A 13629-nucleotide genomic window follows, 5' to 3' on the forward strand; every position below is an offset into this window, starting at 1 on the left:
ATAAAAATGTCCCATTATGGCTTCCGTGGTTTGGTGCAGATGTGCAAGACATATTGTTAGAGAGAGTGTCCAGTGTGATTCACAAAGGAGGCGTCAATATGCAACAAGGTCCAAACTGTTTATACGACAGTGGTGTAGAATAATAACATGCCTGTAGAAAAATCCTTTTTTCATATTTATACTTCCGCGATAGTTATACCTCTCTGTGTGGCACCAAAGTTATTCTTTTTTTAAACTCTTTTTGCAGAGTGTGGGCAGTTTATTTCCTCTTTTCACACCCACACTGTTCCCAAGGTGGGTCGCGACCTCATACAGCCAGACCTGCTGGCCTACTTCTGAAGGCAGAGTATTTTATCACCCATGAAGTGACCAAGCAAGCCGTATTAAGCGACACTGCCATCTGACAGCGTGTGTCAAGTTGGAGAGGGGGCATATACAGTAACACTGACACCGTGAAAAAGAACCGAGTTGAAAGTGTCTTCTCGGACCGTATACTGTACATTGACAGCTGGAAAGAACGTTTTATTTTTCTGATGGCAGCTCAGGCTTAGTGACCGGAAAAGAACTTCAACTATAAGCTCTTGAAATGGATTACGATTGTGATACTGTTAATTCAATAGTACTTGACGTAACGCCACGGAAAACTCCTTTACATGACCAAGTTTGGAGTGCTGCTATTTAAAGCAAAGACACTACTGTCTTATTATGAAGTTACACGTACACAATATGCACAGTGCAAACTATGTGACTGGTTATGAGTTGCCTTTTGGAATGAGCCCACAAAAATGCCAGTTCTCTCCACGTTGCTGAACATGTTTTATGCATTATGAAAAATATTATTACGTATTGTAGCAATAATACACTATGATTCCTGCAAAAAAGAGTTGTGTGTCAGACCTTTAGGTCTTTATATAATGTGTTATGTTTATTATTATAAATCTTTGTGACTATTTATGTGCTTGCAACCGTAAACATACAGCAGATAATAACGTATTGTAAGTATGTTTATTATGCATCACAGACATTGGTGCCATAGACAAAGTTAATCGTAAATCGTAGCATTTTTAAGATCACTTATTGAATGAAATGACCTCCACCATGTATTTCACTTTTCAGTGCTGCAGTTTCTCGTTGGTTATTGGCTGGCGTACACATAGATATCTCTGGTCGATAATATGACGCATCGGTCAGGCTGAAGCGTACTGGATGCAGATAAGCTCAGTGATTGTGCTGCTTTTTTTCGCAGCGGAGAACAGTTTTGTGGCCGAAGGGTCTGCACAGAAGACACTCGTGTCTTAATTGAGCAGCATGCGAGGTTGCTGTTCAAGCCCATTACCAGGTGTACGGATTGGGAAACCAATGGGCAGCCCATAGACCAATGAACACCTTTATTAGCTGGGAGAGGAATACAAACACGCTGAGATACTAAAAACAAAAAAAAAACATGCTGTCGGCAAATGAGATAATGTCACCTTATGCATCTGCACTGGCAACGCAGAAGTAGCACATGTATGCACACGGAAGGGACAAACATAAACAATTTAGCTCAGTTGTTTGTGCTGCGATTACTCATGACCGTTTGAATGTGTGTGTGTGTGTGTGTGTGTGTGTGAGTGTGTGTGACCCGTCTGCCTGCCGACTAGATTTAGGTCATGGATGCTCCCTTGTGTCTGGGGAAAGAGCTAACATCTGTGTGAGATTATTGTAAGGAGCATTTGATAAAAAAAAATGACATACAAAGGGGAACAAAAAAAACATCTTAATTATTTCATTTATTTGTGGTTGTATTTTGGATTACAGTGTGCTGGATTAGAGTGGAAATAGAGCTCGATGATTAAACACAAATACTGTATGTGTCGAGCAGTTCCCTTGTTCCTCTCTGTATTGTTATTTTAGAAGTGTGTTTGACTTTTGCTGCGTTTTCCTCCCTTCTTTTTGCCGTGATGATCTTTTTACAAACCAACACCGTCGGGTAGTAAACGCTCTCCATCGGTCTCGTCCTTGCTCGTTAGTGGCGCAATATAATGCAAAAAGTCAGTGTTTGGATGTGCGGAGTTGTTCTCCCGTATTGATTCCGTGAGCTCATCTGTGCCGGCGGCAGCGTCTGGTTAACAAGGCTCTCAGATGAGCTCGTGCACCACATATCCGGCTGCCACTCCCACAGCTAAAAATACCCACAAAACTCTCTTTATTTGTAAGAATGAAATAAGTAGCCGTTCATCATACGATTCACTTTCAGCGTATTGTAGATGGATTGCAGCCATGCTGATGCCAGATGTTGATTTGTCAAAGATAAAGATGTACTTCCATTTTTTTTTCTGTTTTGTCTGAATGCAAATGAGTTTAAGTGTCAACTTACAGGCTCTATAACAAAGGTCAAAGAGTGGTCTATGGTGAAGTCAAGGATGCAGTAACGATAACAAACTCTCATTTTATGGTCAACAATAGAGATTATAATTAGAGACAAAATGAAGTAATCTTGGTTGTTGACTCATTTCATTTGAGAAATATCTGATTGTCATGAGTGGTCGTCACTCGTCATTTGGGCTGACTGAGGACCTCCTTACATTGACATGATCATTTGGTTGTCTGACTGCTTATTTGGACTTATGAAGCTTTGTATACTTATGATGTGTTTCTTTTTGCGCATGTAATGGTTTCACACTGGTTTCTGGGTTTGCATGTTGTTGCATGTTTTTGCAAATACATTGTTTATCATCACCACTGCTCGTCCATCCATTTAAAACACGTTTTCCATTCTCACTGCTCTTTGTTTTGCTCCCAGCGAAGCCACGAGGCACCACATATACCTTGTGGATTATAAATAGAACATTGGAGTGTTTGTATTGTTCTCTTTTATGTTACGGAAAATATCATTTCCTTTCCACTAAAGCTTCTTTTGAAAGTCTTCAACTCTCCTCAATATAAGATAACTTTATTTCAATGCCTATCTCTCCTGGCTGCCGATGATTGAATTCCCTCCCTTCCATTCTGTGCTTCTTCTCCCTCTTGTATTATATTCTATTGCCTGCATTCACCGATTTTCCATTAGGAGTGCACAACTCTTTCGGGCTGGTGACCATACGAGCATTGAGGAGGCAGGCAAGTTTAGGGAGCATTTTCATGATGGGTTACCCGACATCAGCCTGCCGTATAGAGATGCATAGTTTTCACATGAATGTGCCGTGATTTAGGGAATCATCTCATGCAGGGTGAGAGGGGTGAGGGGGGGGGGCTGTGGCACTTTAGTCTGCATGCTCAGCTTATCCAGATTATCCCTGTGCCACTACCACAATCACCCAGACGCTACCATGCATACAGCACTGCGCGGCTGATGCCTTTGTTTTAATGTGGCAGAGACGAGAGCTCTGCCTTGTTGTTCCGTCATCAGCAACTCCGTCACACACAGCACCAGCAATGCAACATAGCAACAGTGTGACGTTGATGAGGACTCTGTGTGTGGGACACTGGGTAGAAAAACCATGGTCGGGGGGGTGTTATCTAGAGTGTGGCTATTGAATGGACACACAAGCCATTCCTATGTTGAGGTATGTGATAATAAGTGATCGACTGCTAGCTAGGCCCCAGGATTAGCATCTAAGATCTCACACTTTCACCTGAGACGTTGCGCGTAAAGCTGCAGAGATCAGGGACAACCACGTGGGGGGAGTGTTAGCATTTTGCAATCCCACAAGCCCAAACCCTGAGCTCAAACCTGGTCTCAGCATTGGGTTTGTTGACGGGCACGTGTCTGGCGGCGGTCATGATGTCGACACCGGCTCTTTTGGACTCCTGGGGATGTGGAGGGAGATACTCTGTGGCCTCCAACAACGATCTGTTGACGGCAGGGAGGAGATTCAAGTAACGGTGGGAACCGCTGAGGGGTCTGGACACTGCATACGTCTCCCGCATGTTCTCGTTGGTTCCCTGCAGAGCTCACATGGCATTGCGTACGCAGCTCTTGTCAAACAAGCTCAGTCCTCATACATAACTGTGTCAAACTGCAAACAGAGCCCGTGTTGGTTTGCAAATGTTAGTGCGCCCTCCTTTCATTGGTCAGGAGAGCTCGCAGGCCGGTCATTGGCTGGCTCCAGGCTGTGCTTCTTGACGTGAGTTTACGGTCAATATTTCAGTAAAGATGAATAAAAGCAAAGCTCTGTGAGCCCTGAGGATTGAGCTGGTTTTCTCCCAACATCTTGGCACAATAAAGTTTATTGAAGCAATCCAGTTGCAGCCCAGAAGCCTCTGTTCCTGAAAAGTGAATAAAAAAAATGCAATACTGTGGTAATAACTAGCTACCTTGAGTGTCTGTGCTTTGATCAAAGAGGAAGTAATCCCTTGAGTGATGTGCTTGGGAGCTTATCGGCTATATATACAACCAAAGCTCTGGTGACTGGTAGGTGAGAAAATGCAGCTATCTGACCTCTGACACATGACAAGCTGGGAAGATCAAAGGGCAGAGCTCTCAAAAGTTGCCTGCATCGGTGTTTACAAGAAGCGCTGATGGAGGAAGGAGAGGAGAAGAGTGCCACAGTGAAAGGGGAGAGTTGAACTTTAGAGAAGCAGCAAGGTATTACATTAAAGGGGCTTTATCAGCTGCAGCCGCCTTATGAGAGCGGTGCAGAGCGGCGGCCTGGAGCTAACCAGTGGAGTGTGCTCACATGCACTCACATACACTCACATGCATTCAAAGCATGCACGGCCGGCCCGGCTATGTCAACAAATAAAAGAGAAGCTCCAATAACAACACACACACACCCAGAGGGAGTAATTGTCAGCTCAGGTAGACATTACTCAACTTTATCTTTAAATAGCAAATAGTTGTTTCCTGCAATAATAATGTTCACAATGTTGAATACAGCTCGTTTGAATATAAAGCAACAGTAGGGAACTAAAACTAGAAAAGGTGCAATCAGTAGAGTGCAGATCTCTGGCAGGTGTGTCTGCATTGAGCAGTATTGTGCGATTAAATGAAAAAATATTTAAAAAAATACAGCCCACAACTGGCTAAACCCCCGTCTACACCAATAAGCCGTCGTAAAACACATTTTATTCAAACTCAAAAACAGGCGGCGATGAATGCAGGCATTCATCATATAGTCATCATACAGCTATTTGAGTCGGAGTTCGTTCAGCCTTTAAACAGCACCACTGTGAGAGCAGCGCTGTTGATTCAATCAGGAGCATCTTGATTTGGACTCCAGGTTTCAGCTATGGCCTGTCTTTACAAACGTTCCAGTGTATAGACATGTACACCTGCACATACTGTACATAATCATCCAATCCATATCGGTGTTTATTGTTATTTTATTATTGGTCTTTTGTGCTTTTTAATACTTGAATAATATGTATACTTGTCTTTTTGGGAACATAACAGTCCTGTCGTTACCTTTATTGTCCAGCTTTGTCGTCCTTGTGCCTAGTTTTTGAGATAAAAAAAAAAAAAAATACACATACTTGGCCAATAAAGGTGATTTAAAATGTAAAATGTACACGTAATGAACACGTATGTAGTATAGAATCCCCGGTCTCATCCCTGTATGTGCCTGCTTACTTCCAATCCTGGGCCAGTAATGATAAAATACCATTTTCTGAGATTTACCTCAGAGTTTCATTTCCTCCTGCGTTTTTTATTTAATTGAATTTAAATGAAGCAGTAGCTTCTGAAAAATCCACTCTCTGCATTCTGTGAGTCCAGGGGGCTTTAAGGTTGGGCCTCCTCACATGCCCTGACACAGAAATATGTAAACACCCTCATCTGGGGCCTCAACACAACTCCTCATTGACTGTCGCCAGAGTCCTGTCTGGGGCATAAAAAGTCAAAAACACATCTATAGCTATAAGCTTTTTTCTTCAACCATTCCCTTTCTAGCTTAAAGAATCTGCTGTAATTGAAAATTAGTTTTTATAATTAATAATGTGGTTGTTTAAATGAGTTCTGTACATTATGCATATTGAGCACTGTAGACAATGCATACCATATATATACATGTACTCTGTATATCAAGCCAAAAAAATAACAAGAGTTTCCCACGGATAATAATATATTCATATACAGACTATTTTCAGTTTTTATCATCCATCATCCAACACCGCTGATCAGATGAATGAAAGGGTCAATTTGGGCATTCATATCAGCCGATAAGGTAGATTGTCTAACCGTGGTTTTCACATGCCTGAGAGACAGAAAGCAGGCAGAAACGTCCAGTCATGCTGCATGCATGTTGAAAGAAGTGACACAGCAGTTGGTGTTTGAAACCACGATGTTGCCCGAAGGTCTGTGTGAGCAGATTATAGAGCTCCCCACCGTACGGGGGTTGGCTCACAGGAGAAAGGGGACGAGGCGTTGTGACTATTACCCCACATGCCCTCAGTGGACACATGGACCCAGAGATCCTATCGGATCTGTTGCATGTTCTCTGTTTCCAATTCATGCTGCATGTAGGTTAAGCTTCTTTTCTGGTGATTATTTTGGAAAGCGTTTTTTTCTTTCTGACCAGTCCGCTTAAAGCCTCCTGCGGTCTGTCTGTCATCCCGGGATGTGCTGTTCAGATAGAGCAGCTTCTCTGTTGGTAGTTTATTATACAGTACGTCAAAAGCCCTTTTTGTTCTTTTAATTGAGGGCTGTGAGCTGACAATTATAGGACATGAATTTGAAGCAAACGGATGAGTCACTGATGTGTGGGGAAGGTTTGGGACGTGGATTTCTTCAAAAACAAACTTTTACACTGAAGTTACTGGAGAAGTTTGGCAGAACAGCTTGTTTCTTGTTTGTTCCGTTTCAAATGTGGAAACGAAGACGGCCAAAGGAGTGATGCGATCGTTGATTCAGGTGTCGGGTGGTTTCGTGGCGGGGCTTGTATCTGGCTGAGCCGCACAGAAGCCTGCGTGTCAGTGAGAGTTGTCCTGCTTCAGAGGATCCAGAGGATCGGGGCAGTTTGTGAAAATACGCAGCCGAGAGGCGAACACTCAGATTGAGAGTAATCCATCTTTTTTGGTTGCTGTTTTTGTAATCAAAGGAAGATACAACAAAGATTTGGAGTCTATTTTGGTAATTGATTAATCGTTTTCCCTCTTTCAATTCCAGTATTGGAAAGGTTGAGAGGTCTCCGAAGCTATCCGACCATCCGACTTCTGAAGCCTGGTGGCAGCGTAAAGGGTTGCAGGTCAGGCTTCGAACCAACGTCTGTTTTTACAGGTGGACTAACACTATCCTGCGTTGATGTGTTATTACAGAGAGACCGCTGCACTGTGACAAACCGGCTCGCTGGTTGTCTCTGCTCAGGGCTTTTCTGGCTCTGAAAGTGGCTCCACTCCAGCAAGCTGGCATTCCTGCTGCCACTTACTTGAGCTTCAGGCTATGTCAGCGTTAACGCATGTTAAATTTAACACTCCCTCCAGGGCTCAGAATATATAGTGTCACCCACTGGTTCTCTGTAGTCGACACCCTGGATGCACCCTAGACGAATAAATACACACCGAGACTCCTACTGTAAGTCCTCCGTGCCTGCGCAAATTCAGAAATGCCAAAATTCAACATCAAGAAGTTAAAAAAAGCGAAGCTCAGCGGGGTTGTCAGCGTTGCAGATAAGGCAGATAAGAAAGACGGAACTGCTTTAAATAACATAAAGCGTGACACTTCACTATAGTGTCATATAGAACGTATTATTCTGGTCTTAAAGTTTCTGTGTGAGGTGTGAAAAGCGACTGTGTGACATTTTGAAAATAATGACAGATGTTTTCCTGCAGCTTTTTTATGTCTCTAGCTCCAAACTGGGGGAAAGAACAGGAAGCAGAAAGTTGAGCTGCTGAGGGAAAAGATCCTGTGAACTTTATACCATTGGCACCTACTCTTTTTTTTTTTTAAAAGCAAACCATTGGTTGGCAGCGCTTCGTTCTTCATTCATGCCAATGACAAAAAATGAAAATCAACATGTTGGAGAGAGTAATCTGTGACATTGAACAGATGTTGTTTTTTGCCTAATTAAAACATCTTCATGAGGTAATGCATTCCTCAGCAAGTACTGTTTATCGACTCTCTTCGTGGTGCATTCAAGGACGCTCTTTTTTTTTTTTTTGGCCTTTTTTTAAAGGCTTATCGCAAGCGAGCGTAACGACTCTGCAAGTTGATATATCAGTTGAAGATTGGTGCCTGGAAGACAGGAAATCATCAAAACACTTGTGATTTATAAAACGGTCAGCAGTCATTTTAAGTGCATGCTATCTGTAGTTCCTCGGGCAGAACATCAAATTAACACATTTGGGGATGCATGCATGCACACAGCGGTCCTGATCAAAATCACTGCAGTAGATTGTCTTGACTGATAGAGAAAGGTGTGAACACAATGGAGCTCAGCTGTTGCTTCATGCACACAGACAAATAAGTGGTGGCTGTTTCACCTCCGTGTGCTCTGTGTTTATTATAGTACCTTAACAGATACTCATTTATAGTATACTGTACGCAGTATGCAAAACCATGCAGGTTACAAATAGGGCTGCCCCCTCTCAGTTGATTAGTTGACTACTCTAATCGGTAGAGTAAGATTTTCTTTAGTTGATTCGTCATTTTTTAAAATGTTTTTCATGCCGAATGATTTATTTCCAAGAACGATATATGTACACATCTCTAAACTTTATGATATGAAGGGCGTTTAAATCAACTTATCGATTAGTGGACACAATATTTAGTTGACTAAGAATAGGACAGCCCTAGTAACAAAAGGTTATACATTGCACACTAGACATGGAGGTGGATTGACATGTTGCAGTTTGCTCAATGTAGCCAGCTTTCATTCTGACATTCACTTTTAAATATCGCGGCAGTTTATTTGGCCAGAGCACAACCGGTCTGCTTCGCGCCAACTGTACAATATACGAAAGGCTGCGATGCACTTGAACCGACAGCAGATCCAGCCTCACACATGAAAGAACCTCAAAGCTGCACAGTTTCCTTTTCACGTACACGGGCTGCTGCCGCCTTTCTCACCTCAAATACCTCTGCCTCCTCTCAGGCGTCTGTCCAGATGGCTGGACAGCGTGAGCTGGGCAATCAAAGCAGATCATTGGCTGGTGGAGCTCTGGCTGGAGTGGAAAGGGGTTTAGGGCTGGGGTGTCTGAGGTTAGCGGGCCAGCTGAGCACAATGAGGTCACACTGACGGGGAGTAGAGAGAGAACACCAATAAAGATCCGTAAGAGCCACTCAATCCCTTCCTATGAAGCACTGAATGACACCACGTGGTGTGTGTGTGTGTGTGTGTGTGTGTGTGTGCATCTTGCTATGTTTAGCATTTAAGTGCAACTCATTTAGGAATACTTGCTATTAAATATCGCTGTTCATATTATACTGTTCATATGAACTCACTCTGCCTTTGGGGATCTTAAACTGATGATCACAATAGAGTGAGAAGATATTGCAGCCGGTCTGTACCGAGCCAGCGCCTTTAAATAGGCGCTGCAGGAGGACATCTGTGACTGAGACAGCTGGTGATATTTGTTTTCTTCAGTTTGACCCGAGGATCTTCACTTCAGTCCAACTTCTTTCTCTTCGAGTCCCCAGCCCCCTTTTTAATGTAGAGCTGACAGATTCTACTTGTCTGGTGCTAACTTTGTTCATACTTAAATGCACCTTTGTGCTAAATGTGACGTATCTGCCCAGGTGAAAACACAAACAAATATACAGAAGAACATGCTGCACGACACACACTAATAATTGATGAGTAGCTTCATCAGTCATACAACCGCATTCAAATACACCCCATCAGCAATGGCCTCTTGACTATCCTCTAACAGCTAACAGAGTTTAGAAGGTTAAAGGGCCAGGAAGTGAGAGTTTGTCTGTGGTCTTCTGTCAGCGGGAAGAACATTCCTCTTAAAGTGGAAGGAGGTGTCAGACCAGTATTGGGCTACACACTCCGAAAAAAATGTATTTGTCCTTGGCTCCTCAGTCACCTTTTGGCCAATGCACATTTGAAAAGTGTGAATATCGGAAATAAGATTTATTTATTCCTGACATTGTGTATCATGCATGCAGTGACATGCAGATGCTTATTCTCCTTTCCTCATCGTTTCCATTTATTGTTGTAATCTATTGAAGCAGGATCTCATGTTCCCTCTCAGTTCAGTGTTTCTCTCTTTGCCTTGTCTGGTCGGCATCTGTGCATCCTTTATATCTCAGGAATGCCTGGAGGGGATTTCTTCAAATCTGGCACAAACGTCCACACGGACTGAAAGATGAACGGATGAAATTAGTGGTCAAAGGTCACTGTGAAGTCACGAAACACATTTCTGTCCAAAGCTCAATAATTCATGTGCTAATTATGACAATTTCACAGAAATGTCTAAAGAGGATAAAATGATGAAGCGATGACAGTTTGGACAGACATGGATTTAAATATGTCAGTCGTGCCACTTTTGTCAAAATGTAAATAAATAGAGTAAAAAATATATAGGGTTGAAGTTGTAGCCATAGCTCACTAGCTAGATCCATGGAAACAATGCACTTCCTGTTTGCATCCCTCAGTAGAGCTTGCAGACAGAGGGAGGTTGGAGGTTGGGATGGGTGCATTCATCCATTCATCAGAATCCCTCGCAGCAAATATAGAAATTTGTTCATTGAGTTGCACTGTGTTATGTGTGTAATTTCACTGCTTGTCCACAATGTAAAGTTAGCTTCAAACCCTCTGTGCGGCTCTACTTCTTCGTCCCTCTGGACTGAGGCAGACTGGACGCTACAGTGACTCACCATCTAAAATCCTGGTCAGATCTTGCACAGTGCACCTTATAAAGGCGATACTCAGTGGTTGGCGAGTGTGTTGAGACTTACGGATGTCTGTCACAGTGTTGACAATCAACACAATACCCCCCCCCCCCCCCCCCCTTGAATTTGTGTTTATTCTATTTGGTGCAGCATCAGATTGACACGCAACAATTTCTGTCTTTCTTCAATTTCTACCCCGTCACCCTTCTGGCCCTGTACCATGAATTTCTGAACACATCTCTCTGTTTGGTATTCAGACTTAATTAACAATAAGACAATAAGCTCTCACAAATCCCACTGTGGCTGCAGGCAGATGTTCTGTTGCCTTAAAAGAGCCTTTTAGGTGGTTACATTTCATTTATCTACACCACTGCTGTGCTTTATTCCCCACGTTAGTTTCCAATTCAACTGGTGTGTGTGTGTGTGTGTGTGTGTGTGTGTGTGTGTGTGTGTGTGTGTGTGTGTGTATAAACGTACCATTTGTCTAACTGGTCTCTGTCGAGGTTTTTTCCAGCTGTTCCCAGACTCCTAAACCTGTTGATTTGACTTCTTAAAGCCTTTTCTTTTTTTAAATAAAGGGACTTAATTGAAGTACTGCATGGAACAATATCTGTTATCTGGTGTTATTTGTCCTTTAAAGAATCACTCAGTCTCTGCAACTGCATCGCCTTTGTCATAGCTTCTTTTAAGAGCGGAGAAAATCAAAAAGCACCGTATCTCCTATTAGCCCACAAGCTAATAATATGGCCACAGAAACAGGCCTCTAACTGCTTCACATTTTGGCTGATTATAGGTGGTTGTCAGCAGCCGTGTTCCTTGTTCAGCCTGTTGCAGGGAGGAGGAACAACAACAGGAGCTGACGCTGTGGCTGAGAGGAGAAGCCTGCATGGCAGAGATGTTCGGCTCACAATTTGATTTACCCGTCAAAGTTAGTCTTGTGAGCCATATTTAATTAAAATTAAAATTAAAGTAAAATTAAAAAATACACAAACCATGTGTCACCACCTGCACACGCTGACGCGCGCATGTGAACGCACACACTCACACACACACACACACAATCACTTTACTGAGCTAATGAGCGAACGTCCTCATGTTGACAGCGTGATGGGATGTGGGTTGGACCATAGCAACAGGACCTCAGGGCAGGTTGGACCTCACAAAGACCCTTTTTATAGTCGTCTGTCCTGCTGGCCATGTGCTCCTCTGTCCAAACAAGTCTCCCATGTCTTCTTCTTCTTCTTCCATCATTCTTTGATTCTTGTGTTCAACGTCAATCCACAGTCGCATTCGTTTGACCCACCAGTCCATGGTTGTCGCCAGTTATACAGTATACACTGAATATGTTTGATGCATTTTCCGCTTAACCCTCTCGTCCGCACCGCCATGTTTTCTGTGTGCACAGGTTAGGAGGAGGTGCAGGTCAACGAAGGCCCCAGCTTGAGGTGCAACAGATCACAGAACTCTGTGTGTGAGTAAGTGGGAAGAGTTGGAAGTTATATTCCAACTCTTCCCACTTACTCACACGCACACTTTACGCTTATAAAACAACTTGTAAAATGTCGCTCCCGCAGTACCACTGTGTGAAAATGGCCAAGGCCGGGTTTAACTGCAATCCACATGTTTACATATGGGTTGGTATAAAAGCAGCGTAATGTGTGGCGAGTGAGTGTGTGAGCCGCAGAGAGAGACTCGTCTATTTGAGATCTATTTTATATTGCTGTGAAAACATCTCCATCAAACAACTGTATTCATTTCAATTTCTTGCCAAAAACTACGAGATAACATGTGGGCTTATCACGATAACGCTATAATTCACTTTTACCCAACACTCATTTTTACTGAATAGAGGTTAAACGCATCATAATGTAACTGTAACTGCTGTCAGCACGGATTTGCTGTTCACAATGTAGCATTATCAGGGATCTCCTTTTACTGAATAGAGGCCAATAACAATCTGCCGTCAAAACGTTATTAAACCTTGTGAAAGTGTGGAATTCAAATGGTGACATATTTCAGTCCGGAGACGATTCACAACAGCGATTGGGTTCGTGCCGTCAGTCTGCTGGGAAAGTTGATGACCAGCCTGTAATATTTGCGTGCAGGAGAGCAGAGGGCCAGGTCTGTGCTGGAGTTACGTGTGTAGCGTCCGGACTGCTGCTCTGCACTCTGGTGCATTTGAAAGATTTGGTTGTTTCTACCCTTGAGGTTGGTGTATTTTTTTTTCTCTTGCAGAGGACATGTCTGGTCAGCCTCTAAAGCCGCCTTTGTCTCTCATTTTAGAAATATCCATCAACGAGGCCACAGTAGAAATAGACATATACCACCGGAAGTAAGCTATGGGCTTACTTTACACTCTGCGGTTTAACGCTGAGATGTTACTTATAAATACTGGCCCGGGGCGATAATGCATAGCCTCTGTCATGGAGCAGCTGGACTGTGGAGCAGAGAGCAGACAGCGGAGCCACTTGTTTATTTTAGGACTCATTTACTAGACAAATAGAGTTCTGTGATTGTCAGCAACATTTTGCCCCACTGCTGTCCAACTCTCCTCTCCGGGTCAGATACGTGTTCGCTTTGTTCAATCTTTTCGTTTCTTTGCAAATTACTCTCCAAAATAAACTGTTTGTACTAGAACAGATTTTTAAAAAAAAACAAGCTTCAGTCACATAATAAAGTCACTAATACAGATCTTTATATTGATTTTATTGACCAACCAGATGGTGCGTTCAACATGTTTACCGTGTTTTGCATGTAACTGACAGTTTCATGTTTTATCATGTATGTATCATGTTACATTTGTACTGACCACCACTAAAGCTATGATAAAGTGACAGATCACTGAAACCTATAAAGACTAGACCCCCCCCCCC

General features: G+C 42.9%; 1 protein-coding gene across 5 annotated transcripts in view; it reads left to right on the forward strand.

The window, feature by feature from the left end:
- The window catches only part of stat5a (signal transducer and activator of transcription 5a), a 41827-nt gene that overhangs the window by 6083 nt on the left and 22115 nt on the right, over nt 1–13629 (forward strand). The window contains exons 1-2 of one of the 5 annotated variants that reach the window (XM_031867605.1): nt 7–6980; nt 7088–7166. The exons of 2 other annotated variants lie outside the window; for them this stretch is intronic. The gene's annotated coding sequence lies outside the window, so the exon portion shown is untranslated. Of the gene's footprint in view, nt 1–6; nt 7167–13629 lie in introns of those variants that run through there. 2 more of the 5 variants (XM_031867604.1, XM_031867603.1) reach the window with 2 other exon arrangements.

The sequence above is a fragment of the Anarrhichthys ocellatus genome, unplaced genomic scaffold (genome assembly GCF_004355925.1).
Source record: "Anarrhichthys ocellatus isolate YVR2014 unplaced genomic scaffold, GSC_Weel_1.0 scaffold40, whole genome shotgun sequence".
Lineage (NCBI taxonomy): Eukaryota > Metazoa > Chordata > Actinopteri > Perciformes > Anarhichadidae > Anarrhichthys > Anarrhichthys ocellatus.